The sequence below is a fragment of the Marmota marmota genome, unplaced genomic scaffold (genome assembly GCF_001458135.2).
Source record: "Marmota marmota marmota unplaced genomic scaffold, marMar, whole genome shotgun sequence".
NCBI lineage: Eukaryota > Metazoa > Chordata > Mammalia > Rodentia > Sciuridae > Marmota > Marmota marmota.
Window position 1 is genome coordinate 16,090,425 of NW_026000222.1, and position 21,639 is coordinate 16,112,063.

At 42.0% G+C, this 21,639-nt stretch overlaps 1 protein-coding gene across 1 annotated transcript in view; it reads right to left on the bottom strand.

Moving 5' to 3' along the window:
- Positions 1-10,207: 10,207 nt before the first annotated feature.
- The window catches only part of Zfp90 (ZFP90 zinc finger protein), a 41,628-nt gene continuing 30,196 nt past the window's right edge, over positions 10,208-21,639 (bottom strand). The window contains exon 6 of the mRNA XM_048792340.1: positions 10,208-11,016. The gene's annotated coding sequence lies outside the window, so the exon portion shown is untranslated. The remainder of the gene's footprint in view (positions 11,017-21,639) is intronic.

A 21,639-nucleotide genomic window follows, 5' to 3' on the forward strand; every position in this document is an offset into this window, starting at 1 on the left:
AAACTCTTCAGTCATCTCTTCATATGGCAATGATTTTAAAATATTCTCTATAAAACTACAGAAAAATAATTTGTCTCTTTTCCAGAATAGTTGAAAAAGTGTTATTAACAGTTTTAAAAAGTTTTTCATTATTAATGAGTAAATTTCCCATTAAATTTTTTTTATTTGTAGATGGACACAATACCTTTATTTTGTTTATTTATTTTTATGTGGTGCTGAGGATCGAACCCAGTGCCCACACATGTAAGACAAGCGCTTTACCACTGAACCACAACCCCAGCCCCAAATTTTCCATTTTTTAGGTATATTAAAAACAAAAAAATTATATTAAAAATAGGAAAATGTTTAGATCATCAAATTCAGGAAAATTTCCACAATTTTTTTTCATATATACCAAATTCATTTCAGGAAATTTCATATTTTCTTGTGCAGAGATAATCAACAACACTTGTTAGGCATATTGTAAGTTCTTTCTTTTTTCTTTTTCTTTTTTTTTGTATTGAGGATTGAACCCAGGGACACTTTACCACTGACCTACATCCCCAGCCCTATTTATTTATTTATTTGTTTATTTTAAAATTTTGAGACAGGTTCTTGCTAAGTTGCTGAGGCTGGTCTAAAACTTGGAATCCTGCCTCAGCCTCCAGATTCACTGGGATTACAGGCATGTGCCACCATACCCAGCTTAAAACATACTTCTTAAAAGAGCCATTTCATTTACTTGTGGTCTTTGGTCAGCAATTTAGATTGAAGTCAGCTAGATGATTCTCCTGTTGGTTCACCTTGGATCTCTCATGAAGCCATCTTGTGGCAGGACTAGGACTGGATGCCCTGCACTGCCCTCATTCACAAGTCTGGTGGTTGGTGCAGGCTCTATTTGCTGGGCCCCTCTCTCCTTGGGGTCTACAGAAGGGTGGCTTGGGCTGCTGCTTCTTTTTTGCAGTGCTGGGGTTGAGCCCAGGGCCTCCTGCATGCTAGGCAAGCACTCTACCACCGAGCTTCAAAAGGGCAAGGGCAGAGCCAGGTGTGGTGGTGCAACCTGTAATCCCAGCAGTTTGGGAGGCTGAGACAGGAGGATCAGGAGTTCGAAGCCAGCCTCAGCAAAAGTGAGGCGCTAAGCAACTCAGTGTGACCTTGTCTCTAAATAAAATACAAAATAGGGTTGGGGATGTGGCTCAGTGGTTGAGCTCCCAGTTACCAACATCCCCGCCCCCCCCCACCACCACCAAAAAAAGGGCAAGGGTGGAAACTGAAAGGTCTCTTGGGGTTTAGGTATGTGTTGGTAAGTTTGTGTGTCTGCATAACTGTATTAAAAGATGCTCAGATAGCTGGCAAACATTATTTCTGGGGTGTCTCTAAGGGTGTTTCTGGGAGATGTTAACGTTTGAATCACTATACCATGCAAAGAAAATCATCCTCTCCAATACATGTGGGCATTATCTAATCCACTGATGAACCCAAATTTTAAAAAATAAAAGGGTGGGGGTGGGGAGAATTCTTCCCTTCCTGAGCTGGGTCGGTATTTTCTTCTGTTCTTGGCATTGGAGCTCCTGGTTCTGGGGCCTTCAGCTTCAGGGACTTGGGACTCACACCAGTGTCCACCCAGTTACTGACCTATCACCCCTGTCCAGTTCTCAGGCCTTTGGTGTTAAACCGAATCATATCATTGACTTTTCTAGTTCTGCGGCTTGCAGACAGCATATCGAAGGGCTTCTGAGACTCCATAAACCTGTGAGATGGCTTCCATATTAAATCTCTTCATATTTATCCTATAGGTCCTGTTTCTCTGGAGAACTCTGTCTAATACAAGACTTGAAACTCCCACGTAAATTCTGCCACATAAAAGCATATCACAAGACCAGCCCAGATTCAAGAGATATGGAAATATACTCAATTGTGATGGGAGGAGCACCAGTGTCACACTGCAAAAAGATATTTATACAGGGATTGGAAGAATTTTTTAGCAATCTTTTCAAATGAGCCGGGCGCAGTGGCACATGCCTGCAATCCCAGCAGTTCTGGAGGCTGAGACAGGAGGATTGTGAGTTCAAAGCCAGCCTCAGCAATTTAACGAGGCCCTAAGCAACTCAGTGAGACCCGGTCTCTAAATAAAATACAAAATAGGGCTGGGGATGAGGCTCTGTGGTTGAGTGCCCCTGACTTCAATCCCAGGTACCATGAAAAAAAATTTTGCAAATTATCTCCAGAAGAGGGTCCCAAAGCCAGGGGTGATGGCAGATGCCTATAATCTCAGTAATTTGGGAGGCTGTGCCAGGAGCAAATTTAATGAGACCCTAACTCAAAATAAAAAATAAAAAGGATTGAGGATGCAGTTCAGAGGAGTGGTACAATCTTCATTACCATACAAAAAAATTTTATGCTAGATATGGTGGCACATGCCTATAATCCCAGTCGCTTAGAGGCTGAGGTGGGAGAATCACAGGTTTTGAAGCCAGTTCAAAACCTGTGATTTGTGAAGCCAGTCTCAACAATTTAGTGAGACTGTAAGCAAGACTGAAAGTGAGACCTGGTCTAAAAAAAAAAAAAAAAAAGGCTGGAGGTGTGGCTCAGTGGTTAAGCACCCCTGAGTTCAATCCCTGGTGCGCCCCCCTCCAAAAAAAATCATCTTCTGTAAGGAGAGGCACAGAGGTTTATTTAGGAAAGCAAGGAATACACTCTCAAGGGAGAATGCAGGCAGCTATCTCTATCTCGTCTCTCTGCAGAGTGAGAGATGTGTTTTCCGGTTTTGCTTTTAAAGAAAACTTGGTGAGGGGTGGGTATGGGAAGGTATGTAATGACATCAGCCCGGTGACCTCAAGAGGGGTTCTGGTGGTCTGGTCATTCTCAGGATCTTCAGGCTGTCACGGTCTCCATTATCTGATCAATAGATAATGCTGGAAAGTCCCCCAAATTATAGGTTTCCTAAAATGTCATATGTCTCTTTACTTAATCTACTTATTAACAGTGCACAAGGTAGGTGGACAGATTTCCCAGAAATTTGGGAATGACAGGCCTGGGAGAGAAATTGGCTTGGAGAGGGACAGGCCTAGAAAAGCAAGTGGAACTTTTATATTTCCTATTGTTCCTTTATGTCTCTACCTGTTTTCTATTCCTTCTACCCTACTTCAAGAGGAAGGCTCTGTCCGTGAAGCTTCTAGTGGGAGAAAATGAATGATAAACCGTTATGGGTCCGATGGTGTCGAGCGCTATGGAGAGTTCGGCAGCAGGGTACAGAGACTAGGGATGAACGGAGCTGGGATGTGGCAGGGCTGGGGCATGGTGCTCTCCATGATCAGAGGAGGTCCATCTCATAAAGTGACACCTGAACAGACATGTGGAGAAGTCACATAGGTATATAGGTCACATAGGTGTCATAGGGGAAGAGTACTTTATACAAAGGGAAGGACAAGTGCCCAGCCTTGACATAGGAGGGCACCCTGTGTGGTTCAAGGAAAGAAAAAGGCTGTGGAGGCTGAAACAGCTGGACAAAGGGAAAGAAGCAAAAGGCAAGATTAGAGACAAATCAGGCAGGGTCTTGTAGGTCATTATTAGAACCCTAACCTCTACTTGGAGTGAAGTGTCGAGTTCCTGCAGCATTTTGACCAGAAGAATGATGCGATTTGACTTAAACTTTGAAAGGATCACTTTGCCTGCTGGGTGGAGAAGTAGAGGAGAAGAGCAAGGAGGGAAACAGAGAGCAGGGAGGAGACTCCTGCAATACTCCAGGCAAGAGAAGATGGTGGCTTGGACCAGGCTGGCAGCAGTGGAGGTGGTAAGTATGGACATCTGAATTTGTTTTGCTCATTTGTTTGCAATATGAGGATTGGGGATGGAACTCATGGCCTGGAACATGCTAGGCAGGTGCTCTACCACTGAGCTGCATCTCCAGCCTCTTTATTTTATTTTGAGACAGGGTCACAATAAATTGCGAAGCCTGGCCTCAAGTTAGTGATCCTCTTGCTTCATCCTCTCCAATAGCTGGGATTACAGGTGTGCACCGCCACTCCCCGCTGGATATGATTCAAAGGTAATGATATATCATTTGCTGACACACTAGATGTAAATATAAGAAGGAGAGTCAAGGATAAGTCCAGGATTTTTGGCCTAAGCAAGTGGAAGAATGGAGTTAACATTTATCAATTTATGGGAGGAGTTTGGCATGGTGGTGCATGCCGGTAATCCCAGCAACTCCAGAGGCTGAGGCAGGAAAATTGCAAATTGGAAGGCAGCCTCTGCAACTTAGAAAGACCCTACCTCTCTATGTTTCCTATTTTATTATACTTGACTTTGTTGTTGTTGAACCTAGAGGCATTTAACCACTGAGCCACATCCCCAGCCCTTTTATATATTTTATTTAGTTGCTTAGGGTCTCACTAAGTTGCTGAGGCTGGCTTTTGAACTTGCAATCCTCCTGCCTCAGCCTCTCTAGTCACTGGGATTAAAGGTAGGAGCCACTGCGCTCAGTTTATACGTGATTTTTTTATATTTATGCCCATCTATCCATCCCAATGTAGTTTTTTTCAATTTTTTTTTATTTTTCATACCATGGATTGAATTTGGGTAGCTTAACTACTAAGCCACATCTCCATCCCTTTTTATATTTTATTTTGTGGCAAGGTCTCACTAAATTGCTGAGGGCCTCACTAAGTTGCTGAGACTGACCTCAAACTTGAGATCCTCTTGCCTCAGCCTCCAGAGTTGCTGGCATGACAGGCGTGCGCCACCATGGTTTTTTAACATTTTTTTTTTTTTAACATTGATAAATTACAGGACTCTGAAGGTTGCTGGAAAGAAATGAATGCCTGGAGGAGACTGATAATGCAGGAGAAAGCAGGGAGGGATTATTGAAGCGATGGACTGAGTGGAAAGGAGGGGCTGGGATCTAGTGCTATGTGAGGGGTTGGTCTTAACAAAGGAGCAGTCCTAGGAAGCGAGGTGGGGTGTGGGGACGATGGAGGAGGTAGGTGCAGGCAGATGTGGGAGCTTGTGGAAGTTCTCTTCTGATGAAATCATCAGCTGAGAGTGAGCACAGGGGAGGATGAGTGTACATCGGAAGAGTCAGAAGAAGGGGTGAAATAATCTTCTGGGAGAGTGGGAGAGTGAATGGTCTAAGAAAGGCAGTGAGATTGCCAAGCTACCCTGGGGGTCCGCCTGATGTGACTGGGCAGGCATTTAAAACCAAACAATGTGGTTGTGCATTTTCCCCAGGCCTGTTCAGGGGCACGGGTGCAGGTGCAGAGTAGCAGAGTTGGATCTGAAGATGTTGGTCTGGGTGAGTGTAGCAGAGGGGCCAGGAAGCTGAGCATGCATATAGAGGAGTGAACCGTAATGATCTTTAATGATGTAACATAGAATTTAAGGCACCCAAAAGAGGGAAGTGAGGGAATAAGTGTAAGAGACAAGGAAGGGTGATAGGATCCATGGGCTGCTGGTCTCAAGGGAGTCAAAGAATTGCTGGGAGTATGGAGATTCCTTAGAAAACTTGGAATGGAACCACCATTTCACCCAGGTATCCCACTCCTCAGTTTATACCCAAAGGACTTAGTATACTACAGTGACACAGCCACATCAATGTTTATAACAGCACAATTCACATTAGCTAATTGTGGAACCAACCTAGATGTCCTTTAATAGATGAATGGATAAAGAAAATGTGGTGTACATACACAATGGAATATTAATCAGCATTAAAATCATGGCATTTGCAGGTAAATGGATGGAGCTGGAGAATATTATGCTAAGTGAAGTAAGCCAATCCCAAAAAACCAAAGGCCGAATATTTTCTCTGATAAGTGGATGCTGATCCATAATGGGGGTTGGGGGGGAGCATGAGAGGAATGGAGGAACTTTGAATAGGGCAAAGGGGAGGGTGGAGAAGGGAGGAGGCATGAGGGTAGGAAAGATGGTAGAATGAGATGGACATGATTACTCTAGGTAAATGTATGAAGACACAAATGGCGAGACTCTACTTTGTGTACAACCAGAGAAGTGAAAAATTGTGCTCCATTTGTGTACCATCAACTGAAATGCATTCTGCTGTCATGTATAACAAATTAGAACAAATTAATTAATTAATTAATTTAAAAAAGAAGAATTGCTGGGGTTGGAGTGAGTTGGATGTAGAGGTGGTGATTATGGATTTTACCAACAATCTGAACTTTGACAATCCAATATGTGAAAAACAGCACCTTACTGATTTAATTGGTATTTATTTTATTATGAAAGGACCAGCAGCTTGTCTCATAGGCCATCAAAATGTATATCTCTGTGAATAAAATACAGTATGAGTGCTGTCCTCTGAAGTTGTACAGCATGGTAATCCTGTAATATGGGCAAATGCCAGTCACTAGTTCTGTCTGTGAATTCTTTATGACCCAGGCCAGTCCTATGTTCTGCCTTCCTCCCTCTTTCTTTCTGTCTCTCTTCCCATGATACACTTAACCGAAAACATACATGGGAACTTTAGTACATAGCATCTTTGGCACCATAGTTTCCCAAACCTAGACATTATCTAGTGAACAACAATTATACTCTTTGGGCCATTTTCCCCCAGGGGATGGTCCTAGTGAGGGCTACATAGGGGCAGACTCTAAATGAACTGTCTGTCACAGCATGTCAAGTTTGGGAGCTCTAGAATTTTGAAATTAAATTGCATTCAAAGCACTTTCCCCATGCCAGTTTGCACAAAATCCTTGTTTGCCTCTTGCCTGCTGCAGGTTTAATTATGGATCCTCCTGGATGGAGGGATGAAGACGCAGTGTGCTGAGTGAGCTGGGTGGTCAGTCCTGCCTACTGGGCTTGTGCTCTTGTGGTTTATAATGTCTTCTCGGGTGAATAATAATATCCTGTTCATGCCAGGCCTTTTGGTCTTTGTTGATGACCTATGGGGACTGGAAGCCTGAGATCTTAAATTCAAGAACATACCTTTTAAGCCTGGTCAATCAATCAGGCCGCACAGTCACAGCCACAGAAAGCACAAGCTGCTGATGCAGAGAGACCCAAGTACTCAGAGCAGCACGCCATCTGCCAGGAAGCATAGGGTCGACTTTTGGGGATGGGGTACATTCTGCACCTGATCTCATGTGATGGGTTGCAGTAAAAAGGCAGGGGTACTAATGCTGCATAAAATATTGGTGCCTAAGGGTCTGTGCATAAGGCGTATATGAAACAAATTAATTTTGTGTTTTGATTTGGTTCCTACCCCCAAGATACCTCATTATGTGTATCTAAATATTCCAAAATCCGAAAGAATACAAAATATTTCTGGCCCCAAGCATTTATCATAATGGATACTCACCCTGTACCTACTTTATAAAGTTGTTATGAGGATTTAATAAAAATGCTCAGCAAATATAGCAAGCATCAAATAGACTCATTTTATCTTTTTTGCCATTCCAGGGATCCAACCCAGGACCTCATCAGCTAGGCAAGCTATTTACCACTGAGCCACACCCCTAGCCCTAAATAGAGGTTTGGCCAATGTTCTTTCCTCCTATCAGGGGGGACTTGCCAACAACCTTTCACCTAGTCTCTTCTATAAAGGGCAGTATCATTAACTATTGCTGTAAAATCAGCCATCCCTCAAGACCAGTGGCTGAAGACAATTGCTCGAGAGTCTTTGGATCTGCAGATCCGAGCACAGCTGGCTAAGCTTGCCTTGGCTCCTGTATCAACAGTCAAGCAGGCAGGTCGAGGATGGCCACACTCAGGCCTGGCTAATCAGCCCTAGATGTGGCACGCCCTCACTTCTGCTGCATTCTATTGGTTAAAGTGAGGACAGCCAAGATTAAAGGGCTGGGGAGATAGACTCCTCCTTTTAGGTAGGGGGAGATCATGTTGTGGAGGGTAAGGAGATAGGGAGGGTGAGGATGGCCAGTTTTGATATCAAATGACCCTAGAGCCTGGGTGCCTGGGTGTGGGGAGTTCAGAGTATACCTGTCAGTTGAGGAAGCAGGATTGTCTCCCAGCACTGAGGCCAGATCGAGGTGGATTCAAATCACAGCTCCACCACTTACCTGGGAGGCCCTCGGGAGACTTACTCTACCTCCCCAGCTTCGGTTTCCTCACGGGGTCACGGCGAGGACCAAGAAGGTATTATATAGAAGGAGCTGAGCACAAGCAGCCAAGCCTGGCACACGCTGAGGGAATAGTCAACAAATGGAGATTATATCATTCTTAAATCTCGTGGCACATCCTGGGCTATGCAGAACGCTACCTCTGCTTCCCAAGGTTGAGGAGAAGGGAGACAAGCCAGGAGGAGCTGATTTCAGACGCAGAACCGTGAAATGGCCATGACAGAGTAAGAGCTTAATTATAGTTATTTGGGGATAGAAGTGAGGAATGTGATCTGGTGAGCAGAGGGGAGGGGTTTGGGGGGAGGGAAGGAGGGAGGAAGAGGAAAGAGACAGAGGGAGGGGAAAGCAGAGCACTGGAGACATCTCCCTGAATCCTCCCCCAAAGTGCTATTGACAGTTTTATTTCATATTTTTTTTTGTCCATATACAAGAATATTCTGTGTTCACTTCATGGAGTTCAAAAAATAGAGTGTTTTCCCCACAATCTTACCAACCAGATATGCTACTGGCTGATATTTACATGAGTCTCAGTGTGTGCCAACATTGTCACAAGTGTTTATCACTGCTGTCCCTTGGGAAGACCCTGCAAGCAGGCATTTCTAGTCTCATTCATTGCACAGGAAAGATAAGAAAACAGGCACAGAGGACATAAGTAACTGTCCAATATGTCACATCCTGTCAATAGCAGACTCCACATCACCTGGGGACAGGTGATGCTTGGTATATTTCCTTCCATAGAAAAGTGTACCACTAGCAGGGTGCAATGGCACATGCCTGTAATCCTAGTGGCTTGGGAGGCTGAGGCAGGAGGATCATGAGTTCAAAGCGAGCCTCAGCAAAAGCAAGGTGCTAAGCAACTCAGTGAGATCCTGTCCTTAAATAAAATACAAAATAGGGGCTGGGGATGTGGCTCAGTGGTTGAGTACCCCTGAGTTCAATCCCTGGTACCAAAAAAAAAAAAAAAAAAAAAAAAAAAAAAAAAAAAAGAAAGAAAAGAAAAAGAAAGTGTACCACTGTTCTATTACCTTTTTTTTTGGTGGTGGTGGTAGTGGGGTGCTGGGGATTGAACCCAGAGCTTCATACAAGTGCTTTTCCACTGAGCTATGCCCTGGCCCTTTTATGTTTTTTTGTTTTGTTTTGTGTTTTGGTACTGGAGATTGAACCCAGGGGTGCTCGCCCATGAACTACAATCCCAGCTCTATTTACTTTTTATTTTATTTATAAAAATTTTGGGGGGCTGGGGTTGTAGCTCAGCGGTAGGGCACTCGCCTCGCATGTGCAAGACCCTGGGTTCGATCCTCAGCACCATATAAAAATAAATAAGTGAAATAAAGGTATTGTGTCCAACTACAACTAAAAAATAAACATTTTTTTAAAAAGAGCAATTACAAAAACCATAAATAATAAAAAATAAAAAAGTTTCATCTTCTTCAATTAAAAAAATTTTTTAGTTATACATGAACACAATATCTTTATTTTGTTTATTCATTTTTATGTGGTGCTGAGGATCAAACCTAGTGCCTCACACATGCAAGGCAAGCTCTCTGCCACTGAGCCACAACCCCAGCCCCTTTTTACTTTTTATTTTGAGACAGGGTCTCTGTTTTGTTCAGCTTTGCATTGCTGTGACCAAAATACCTCACAAGAACAATTTAAAGGAGGAAAAGTTCATTTCGACTCATAGTTTCAGAGATAGGCCAACTCTGAAACTCTGGGCCTGACGTGAGGCAGAACATCATGGCAGAGGAAACCAGTTCAGGGCGTGGCAACCAGGAAGCAGAGAAAGCTCCACTCACCAGGGAGGAAATACAAACCATAAAGGCATGCTCCCAGTGACCTACTTCCTACAGTTACAATCCAGTTAATCTGTATCAGTTAATTAATCCACTAATTTAAATAACAGTTATCATAATTTAATAATTTCAGCTGTGAACATTCTTTTTTTTAAACATTTTATTTACATTTTAGTTTTCGGCAGACACAACATCTTTGTTTGTATGTGGTGCTGAGGATCGAACCAGGGGCGCACCCATGCCAGGCGAGCGTGCTACCGCTTGAGCCACATCCCCAGCCCATCAGCTGTGAACATTCTTGCATTGTCTCATACATGAGCTTTTGGGGGACATCTCATATCTAAACCATAACAGTCTCATTAAGTTGCTGAGGCTGGCCTTGAATTTGTAATACTCCTGCCTCAGCCTCCCAAACTGGGAGGGATTACAGGTGAATGCCACCACATCTGGCTTCCCTTATTACTTTTCAAAAGGTTATTTGGAAAATTAGTACTTATCTTTCTCCAATTTTAGTTTAGTACTACTTCTAAAAAAGTAGAGGTTTGTGTGTCTGTCTTCCCCTCTTCACTTTGGGCAATTTGTAATTTTGATATAATTTTAAACTGATAGAAAAGTTCCAAGGATAATACAAGAAATTCCCATCGAGAAGGAGAAATGACTAGAAATTTTTTATCCACAAGAATCAGTTCAATTCACTATTTGCTTTATAAATTTTTTCTCTGCATATAAATATTTAAATATTTGTATACTATATATAAATGATTTTCTGACCTTTTTGAGATTGTATTGGACACATCATGCCCTTTAAACCCTAAACATATCAGTGTTTATTTCCTGAAGAACAAAGACATTTCCATACATGACCACAATATGACCACAATACAATTAGCAAACTCAGGACATTTAACATTGTAATAGTATTATCTAATCTATAATCCATATTTCAATCAATCAGCTGTGCTTACATATTTTTCCCTGTCCAGGATCTAATCCAGGATTCTGTATGGCACTTAGTCATCACAACTCTTTAGCCTTCTTTAAATTGGAAGAGTTTCTCAGTCTTTTTTGACCTTGACATTACTTATGATATAGACCAGCTATTTGTAATTGTCCTTCGATGTGTGTTTTTCCTCCATTCTTTCTTCTCTCTGCAAATATATACATACATATTTTATAAATTAAGATTATAGTAGCAACATATTTTTAAACTTTTCATTGAACTCTAACACAAACACAGAAAAGTGAGCAGATCATAAATGATCAGATCAGCAATATTGAACCCATGTGTTACTAGGACCCAGAATAAGGGACAAACAATCTTCCCCAATAAGCCTCCCTGTGCCACCTGCCAGTCATAAACCCCCCACCCATGGGTAACCATTATCTTGACTTTTAAAACAGGCATTAGTTTTGCCTAATTTTGTGCTCTATAAATGGATTAATAACACAAGCAATACTATTTTTGAATCTGGCTTTTTCACCTGAAATGTTGTGAATACTTTTTTGTGTCATTGAAGAATCCTTTCTAGCATGATATTTAATGGCTTCAGAATAATTTGTTCAAAAGGCACACCATAATTTATTTATCTGGGCTGTGCCCTGAGGTTGGGCATGTAGCTTTCTTTCCATTTTTTCTATATTATAAACCACACTGCAGTAGACACACTTCAAAGCAAGCACTGCCAAGTGACCAAAGCAAGGTCTCAAAGCTGCTCTGCTGGGATCTGAGTCCTGAATCTCACAATGTCTAGTCAGTGACCTAATGCAAACCCCATAGAGGGTCCATGACTTCCTTGCCTCTGTGATAATAGCACTCATGTCATCTGTTGTTGTTAGGGTCTAATTGCATTAATAAAATATAGAGTTTAAAATAACACTTGGCACAAAGAAAATGCTCAATAAATATTAACTCCTGTTATTTGTCATTGAGAACATTTTCTATAAGTTAAAAAAAAAAAAAAGTATGTTAAAGTGATCCTAAAGGTGATCCTTTTGCTGTTGTTGGAGTTGTTAGTTATTTCCTTGCTCTTTGTTTTGTTTTGTTTGGGGTAGGGCATTAACATGAGAAAGCCCTAGATTGGAAGGATAAAAATCAGAGCAGCAGCTTTAACTTGGTCCAGAAGCTTCCGTGTGATCTTTGAAAAGCCTCCTGAGGTCTCTGAGCCCTGATTTCTTCATACTGTGATAACTACTGGATACTGTACAGTACAAGATCTATGACACTGGCTTTGGGGGTCACACAAAACTAAGTCTCAATTCTGACCCTGCTGCTCACCTTCCTAAGACTTGGGCAAATTATTTAAACTCTCTGAGGCAAAGCAGAGACAACCAATCCCACTCAGAAGGTTGCTGTGAGGGCATAAAGGAACCCCCTGCAGAGGCCCACTGCAGGGATACTCATGACTGCTGTTATTGATGTTATCAATCCTTACTCTGAATCAAAGTATGAAGAAATGACAAACTCTCAAGGGCTGTGTGTAATTACTGAAGCTAAGAGTATGGGCCTCTAAATAGGGGATCTTCTGCAAATAGAGGCCAGTCAGCATGAAACAGCAAACAATTAAGAGGGCTTGGGGGAAGGACATATATAAGAGGCCAAATGACTTCAAGTTGGAGCAGCCCTGCTTCTCAGATTTGCCTGATTACAGCACTCACCTGGAGAGTTTTTAAAAATATCTGCTCCCTGGGGTGACCAGAAGAGTCAGATGTGGAAATAATATCATCATGTACTGAGCATCTAGGTGGCAAGCCACAAGCTCAGCATACTGCCACAATATTTATTTAATTGTCACGGCAATCCTATGAGACAGGGATTATTGTACCAATTCTACAGATGAGTTAAACTGAAGCTCAAAGAGTTTAATGATTTGCCCACGGTCATACATAGCAAGAGCTCTAGGTGTCTCTGATGTCAAAAGTCTTAAGCTTGATCCTAAACTCACCGGTCAGAACATTCAGCTCGGTCATTATGAATATGATCATCCATCATGCATATGATATCATTGTACTCAGCAATTGAAACTTCAGAATCTTTTTCTTCTTTTTTGTTGGTGCTGGGGATCAAACAAAGGGCTTCATGCATGCTAGGCAAGCACTCTGCTACCTAGCTACACCCCTAGTCCCAAAGCACTTTTAAAAAAGAGCTTTAGAGGCTGAGGCAGGAGAATCACAAGTTCAAGGCCAACTTCCCAACTTAAGGAGACCCTGTCTCAAAGAAATATAAAAGAGCTGGAGAGTAGCTCAGCAGTAGAATGCCCCTGGGTTCAATGCTCAATACTGCAATAAAAAATAAAATAACAACACCTTTAATGAGGTATGATTTACACATCATAAACTTTACCTACTTAAGCATGCAATTCAATGTTTTGGTGGTGCTGGGAATTGAACCTAGGGCTTTGTGCATGGTAGGCAAGCACTCTACCAACTGAGTTATGTCCTCAGTTCTTCAATGGTTTCTTTTTGCTTTTTGATACCAGGGATTGAACTCAGGGGTGCTTCACAATTGAGCCACATCCCCAGCCCTTTTTTATTTTTTATTTTGAGACAGGGTCTCACCAAGTTGCTTAGGGCCTTGCTAAGTTACTGAGGTTCAACCTATTATCTGTCGCCAACGATTTGTTTAATCTAGACATTTCGTGTAAACAGATTCCTACAATATGTGGCCCTTTCTGTCTGGCTTCTTTCACTTAGTGTAATGTTTACAAGATTCATCCACATTGTCCATGTATCGGTACTTCATTCCTTTTTATAGTCAAACACTATTCCACTGAATATCTACATACATTTTACTCATCCATTCATCGGCTGTTGTTTATATTGTTGTGAACATTCGTGTACAAGTTTTTGTGAGGATGTTTTCATTGCTCTTGGGTATGTGCCCAGGAGTGAAATTGCAGGATCATATGGCATCTCTGCGTTTAACCATTTGGGGGAAATGTCAGGCTGTGTTTCTAAAAGCTGCTGAGCCATTTTACATCCCCAAAAGCTACATATGAGGGTTCCTTTGAGAGTCTTTTTGTAAAAACTCACAGCAATAATCCTCATAACAACCCCAGAAACAGACATCATTATTTATCCTTCCAGACAAGCACAAATGAGGGCAGAGGGAGGACGTGACTTCTCAGAGGATACCAGCTATGAGGGCTGGGGCTCCAACCCTGAGACTGCCCTCTTTCCTGCAGAAAGCTAGAATTTATAGCTAAAATAGTAGGGTTTAGGTCTTTAGGAGATGATGGGGCAATGGGTGGGGAGGATAAATCTGCTGATCAGAGTCTTACATGGAGATGGAATCTTCTAGTTTTAGGGGTGAGAGATCAAAGCCATTTCTGTTTTTGTATTATTGGGTGACAGCCGAAGCCAGGTTTTTACTAATTAATGATGACCAGAGTGCTCTGACAAGATGGAGTGCTTGGCAAACACCAGCCATGAATTATTCACAGCCAGGCCTTCTCGAAACTGGATGGGAGGAAGCTGCCCAGGAAGAGAGGAAAGCTAAGCCCTTGCTCCCTCCTCCCCTAGTTTGCATGAACCTGAGCAGACTCCACAGGACTCAGTTTCTCAGTCCACAAAATGGGGCCAGGTGTGAGTTCTCATTCCTATAGGTCACTAGGCAAGGACATGGCCAACAGGGGCTGGTGACCTGGCTCCGATTACCATCTGCCCTGTAGTCAGCACATACCCAAGCTGCCCCTACCAGCCCAACAATAATAACAAATCACTAAATTAACACCAACACATAGTAACCAGAGAGCAGAATTTTAGGCATTGCAGGCATATAGTTAACAATGCTCAGTGTTGTCACTATAATACAAAAAAATCCATACACAATGTATAAACGAATGAAAGTAGCTGCCACAGAACTCTGTGTAAACTGAATTTGAATTCTATGTAATCTTTATGTGTTACAATACATTATTCTTCTACTTTTTTTTCTAGCCATTTAAAAATGCAGAAACCATTTTTAGCTCCTGGAATGTATAAAAACAGATATTGCCTCAAAATGTTAAACATAATTACTATCTGACCCAGCAACTCCATTCCTAAGTATATACCTAAAAGAAATGAAAATATGCGTCTAAGCAAAAATTGGTACATGAAAGTTTATAACAGCACTATTCAGAATAGCCAAAAAAGTAGAAGAAAAACACAAATGTTCATTAATTGATGAATGGATAAACCAAATGGTGTATATCCATACAATGGACTATTATTCAACTATAAAAAGGAATAAAAATTTTATATATGCTACAAAGTGAATGAGCCTTGAAAACATTACACTAATGAAAGAAGCCAGTCAAGAGGCAATATATAGTAAGCTTTCATTTGTGAAGAATGTCCAGAATTAGAAAGTCTGTAGAGACATAAAGTAGATGAGAAACCCTATATTCCTTAGTGACTGGGGGGTGATCACTAAGGAATATAGGGTTTCTTTGGAATATAAAAATGTCCTGAAATTGCTTGTGGTGATAGAGGACTATACTATATGTTAGTATACTATGACTATACTATATGTTAGTATACTGAGAGTATACTAACACCTGCTGAATTGCACACTTCAGGTGTGCTACGAGAATTATACCTGAACAGAACTATTAAAAAGTAACAACAGGGCTGGGGTTGTGGCTCAGTGGTCGAGTGCTTGCCTAGCATGTGTGAGGCACTGGGTTCGATTCTTAGCACCACATAAAAATAAATAAACAAAATAATGGTCCATTGACAACTAAAAAATATTTTTTTTAAAAAAAGTAACAATAGCAGGCGTGCTATGGTTTACTGATTCCCTCGGTCATCTGTGTGACTTTGGGCACCTCTGTCCTCAGTTTCTTCACCTGAGAAATGGTCACAACAGTACTGGCTCATGAAGTTGTGTGAAAACTGAGTGGCTTTAAATCACTAAAAAATAGTTTATAGGAGTTAGGCACCCAAAAGATATCCAAGCTGGCTGTAATGGTGCATGCCTGTAATCCCAGCAGCTTGAGAGGCTGAGGCAGGTGGATTGCAAATTTGAGGTCAGTCTCAGCAATGTAGAGAGGTCCTGTCTCAAAAAAAAAAAAAAAAAAAAAGGGCTGTGGCTCCCTGGGTTCAAACCCTGATAATAAAAAACCAAAAAAAAAAAGTCAAAAACAATATCCACATTCATTAGTTACTAAGGAAATACAAACTAAAACAGGGAGACATCAATTCACAAGATTGGCAAAAATTAGGAAGTTGGGTAACACCAAGTGTTGGTTGAGTGTGAGGAAGGAGGAGCTCCCATGACACACTGGGGAGGGTAGTGCCATACCATGAGACCTAGCAATCTCCACTCCGGGGCACATATGCCAGAACCTTCCCACACAGCCAAGAGTGTTCACTGAAGCTATTGTCTATGGTAGTGGAGGATGGCAGATAACTGGATGCCCCTCACAGGAGAATAGCTATGCAAATACAGCAAAAGCACTTTATGGAATGATTATGTAGCTGCTCATAACAATGAGATATGTCAGCGATCAATCAACTAAAGCCTGTATGCTAAATTTGACCCACCCCCTGTTTTTTCACAACTTGGCTCATGATCTGAGGATGATTTTTACATTTTTAAATGGTCAGGGGTGGGGAATCCTAAAATTATTTTGTGACACATGAAAATTATATGAAATTCAAATTTCAACACCCACAAAATTATATTAGAACACTAACATGTTCCTTCCCTTTATTGTCTGCAGCTGCTTTTATGTTCTGTTGTTGCAACAGAGACCATGTGGCCTGCAAAGTCTAAAATATGTGCTATCTAGCTCTTTACAGTAGACCTCTGCTGATTCCTGAATTACACAAACATGCAGAGACTGGGATAGGTCTACAAGCTGTACAGCTGAATGAAAAAATAAATGTATCTATTATTTGTTGCCCTGTAACACATTATCCCCAAATACAATGACTTAAAATAAAAACAAACATTTCTCATTTAGTTTCTATGAGTCAGGAAATCGGGAGTGGCTTGACTGGATGGTTCTAGCCTGGCATCTATCAGAGGTTGTAGTTAAAATGTCTCAGGCTAGAGAATTCACCTATGTGGCTGCCAAGTGCTTGCTGATGGTGGGAGGCCTCACTTCCTCTTAGACCTCTCCAGAGGGCTGCTGGAGTGTCCTTGTGACATGGCAGCTGGCTTTCCCTAGTGTGGCTGATCCAAGAGAGAACAGGAGATTACGATGTCTTTTACCACCTAGACCTGGAAAAATCACATACCACTATCCCTGCAATAGCCCACAGGTTGATTAGGATCAGCTGTGTTCACTATAGGACTGGTGTCTTAGCCTGCTTGGGCTGCCATAACAAAATCTCATAGACAGGGTGTTTTGGAGACTTACTGTTTTGGAGACTGGGAAGTTCAAAAATCAGTGAGGTAGGTTTCATTCTCAGGCTTCTTGGCCTGTAGGAGGCCACCATCTCACTGTGTGCTCGCACAGCCTCTCCCTGGTGCATGCATGGGGAAAGTGAACCCTTGAATCTCTTCCTTTAAAGGCTCTAATTGCATCATTGGATCCTATCCCCATGAACTCTTCTAAAACCTAATCACTTCCCAAAGGCTCCGCTTCCAAACAGCATCACACTGGGGATTAGGGCTCTGAATTTTGTGGACATAAACATTTAATCCATCACAGAAGAGACTACTCAAAGATTTGACTACCAGGAGATCTACCCAGCGTGTGGGGGGCATCTGGGAGGCTGGCTACCGCAGTAAGAGACAGAATCTGATCTATAGCAAGATGCCTCTTAATTAAAAAAGTAAAATCAGCTGGGTGCAGTGCACATGCCTGTAATCTCGGTGGCTCGGGAGACTAAGGCAGGAGGATTACGAATTCAAAGCCAGCCTCAGCAACTTAGTGAGGCCCCAAGCAACTCAGCAAGACCCTGAATCTAAATAAAATATATATTTAAAAAAAGGGCTGGGGATGTGGCTCAGTGGTTTAGTGCCTCTTAGTTCAATCCCTGGTACCAAAAAAAAAAAAAAAAGACTCACATTTATACATTTATACAAAACAATACTTCATGCACTGGGGTTGTGGCTCAGCAATAAAGCGCCCGCCTAGCATGTGCGAGGCGCTAGGTTCGATTCTCAGCACCGAATAAAAGTAAATAAAAATAAAGGTATTGTGTACAACTACAACTAAAAAACATTTTTTAAACCCAATAATTTGCATTTGACAAAACTGCATACAAACTAGGTCTTCATTAAATAGAGTGGAGGAGGAGGGAAATGGGAAGGAGAGATAAGGATAAAAAGAAAAGAATGAATGAGTGAATATATGAAGCCAGGGAGGAGCCTGGCACAAACTAATTATAAGAGTGGACTGTGAACCCGGTGAGGTGGCACATGCCTGTCATTCCAGCTACTTAGAGGCCAAGGCAGGAGATCACAATTTCGAGGCCAGCTTGGGCAATAGAGACCCTGTCTCAAAAAAATAAAAAGAGGTGGGGGTGGAGCTCAGTGTAGAGTGTAGAATATCCCTGGGTTCAATCCCCAGTATTATAAAAAGTAACAACCAAAAAACAAAGGCTGTGAACTATACCCAAGTTATTTCCAGTCCCCAACACACACACACACACACACACACACACACACAAGCACGTGCGCGCACACACACACATACACACACAGAGAAAATGGGTTCCTTGTCCAAGATCACAAAAAAGCCCAGTCTCCCTAGCTGAGCTGGCTTTCTCTGTCTGGCGTATTCTCATTAAATTCATGGTTGACCTGCAAAATCAGGTCCTGAGGAGGTTTTTGCCTGTGGGAAGGGGCGTGGGGACCAGCAGAACCAGTCTGGGAAGAAAATGGTCAGTTATTACCCAAACAGTGCTGGTGGGTTGCCCACCCTCCTGCCAGCCTTCTTCCCTCTCTGGAGACAAAGGGCTCTCAGAATGCAGAGCCCTGCAAATGCCCCCAGGTCTAGCCTGCTGATGATGAGAGAATCAAAACTCTCATTTCTTTAAAAATACATCATATTACTTTAGGCCTGGTGACTTGTTGATCTTTTAATTCTCATAAGCTCTTCCGGGTAAGGATTGTTATTTCAGTACACCCAGAGAAGTGAGTTGAATTGTTTGTAACTGTGTTATCTCCCTGTGCAGCCATTCATTCATTCAGTTAATACTCATTGGACACCTACTGTGCGCTAGTACAGTAGTGGGGATATAGCTGTGAACAGAACTGTTAAAGCCCTTGTCTTCAAAAGTGATAGGAGGAGTGGGAATAGACACCAGGAGAAGTGAAAACAGATATCAGATGGTAAACATCTGAAAGTCACTGTATTTATTAGTGGTGGTCAGGGAAGACTTGCATTTGAACTGAGACCTGAAGGTTGTGGTGGCAGCCCAGTGGAGAGGAAGGAGCAGGTGAAACAGAATAGGCTTGGCATGTTTAAGATTAGGGAATGAGGTAGAACCTGGATCCGGTAGGTCTTTGTATCTACTTATGAAAGGAGTTTGGAATTTATTCTATCAGATGGAAGTGGCTCTATCATTATTAGCTATATGATCTCAAGTACATTATTTCACTCCTCTGAGTCCTGTAAAGTGGGGTTAATAATAATTAATTCACTGATAGGCACCTTCTGAAATGGCCCTAATAATCATGTGCTCTGTTATTCACGTTCTAGAAATGTGGACTGGACTTAGTGACTCCCTCCTCACTAACATGACATCACAAAGGTGATAGTGTATTCATTTCCTATTGTTACTGTAACAAATTACCACAATCTTAGTGGTTTAAGGCAACACAAATGTAATATTTTGCTGTTCTGGGGACCAGACATCTAAATGGGTCCTACTGAGCAGAAATTAAGGTGCCAGCAGGGTTGTGTTCCTTTGGGAGGCTCCTGGGGAAAATCTTGGCTGTTCAGGCTTCTAGTGGCTGCCTGCATTCCTTGTCACGTGATCTCTTCCTCCTACTTCAAAGTGCGTCACTCCAACCTCCATTCCCATCTCTACAGCTCCCTTTTTAACTGCTGGTTCTCTGACTGTCCTGGGTTGACTGTCTGTCCTGGGCTGACTCTCTGACTCTCACCCAGCTAAGCAACCTCCAGATTCTCTGACTGTCCTGGGCTCTTCCTTTTTTCCCCTTAAAAGAATGCTTTTGGTTACACTGGGCCACCTGGGCAATTCATGACACTGTTCCCATTTCAAAATCCTGAGTCACACCTGCAAGTCCTTTCGTGTAGAGTAGCATATTCACAGGTTCTGGGGAGTAGGACATGGACATCTTGGGGGTCATTGTTCTGTAACAATATACACATATCATTTTTGTGATTAGGTAATAAAAGGATTGTGGCTTATGTTTTGGGTCTTCTCTCTTTCTTTTCCTCTCACTCATCACTTCAGGGAAAACCAGCTGTTGTGACGTGAGGCAGCTTTGTGGGGAATCCCTTGTGACAGCCAATAGCCAGTGAGGAGCTGAGGTCTGTCAACAAAATGTGAATGAACTTGGAACCGGGTTCTGCAGCTCCAGAGAGCCTAGAGACAGCTACAGCTCTGGTCAACAGTTGGATCACAGCCTCATAGAGCAAACGGCCTGAATCACCCAGTTAAGCAACCTCCAGATTCATGAGCCCCAAGAAAGAGAGTAAATGTTTGTGGTAATTTGCAATGCAATAATAGATGATAAATGCATTCATTCAATAAATATGTATTAAGTGCCAATACAATGTGTCATGTTTTCTTTGACATGTTAGAAATGCAGCAGTGGATAAAAGCAGAGAAAAATCCCTGTTCTCACAGAGTTTACATAATCATCAGAAAGAGACAAACAGTAAACACAATAACACGTCAGAAGGTGACAATTTCTATGGGAGAAACAGAGAAACAGACAACATAATATTTTTCTCAAAAGTGTCTTCCTGATTATAATTATGAAGAATAAGAGAGTAGTCAGGTGATACATGCCTGTAAATCGCTACTTGAGAAGTTGAAGCAGGAGATTCACAAATTCAATGCCAGCCAGACAACTTAGCGAGACCTTATCAAAATAAAAAAGAAAAAGGGCTGGGCATGTAGCTCAGTGGTAAAGTGTCCCTGGGTTCAATCCCTGGTACCAAGAAATAAGACAAAACAAATTCAGATTATGGAATCCTCTACAAGACAACTTGCCTTCAAAAATGCTATAAAAATGTGATGTGATTATTGATCAGATGCTGGATCACAAATAAAACAAAACCACAACTATACAGGATGTAATTGGGACAATTGGGGAAATGTGGATATGTGACTGTGAGATAGTAGCATTATATCAATGTTGAGTTTCTTAGGTGCTGTAATAGCATTATGACTGCATAAGAGAAGTCAGGGTGTAATGCTCAAATGGTTTAGCCAAAGTAATACAAATAAAACGAGTGTGAAATATTCTGGTAAAACACATTGGCAACAGGTGAATCCAGATGAAAAAGTACAAAGGTGCCTGTTGATTGTACAAGTTTAAAACGTCAATTTTTTTTTTTTTTCAAAATAAAAAGTTGTGAGAAAGAACGAATGCTTTGCTTGAGGCGCTGCTGGGCGGCTCCATATTGGGGGCGCCACGGATTGAAGGGCTCCTTATTTATTATTTTTAACTTTTTGTTCATATATATATTTTTTGTGGGGGGGTCTTTATTTCTGCCTCTGACCCCCATCCTCGCTATTGCCAAGTGCCCCAAATCTCTTCCTCTCTGGTGCAAGATCCATGCATGGAGGCCGCTGAGAGCAGGTGAAAAGGAAGGAGGTGACATTCCAGAATTCCAGAATTAAAGGCGGGAAGGGAG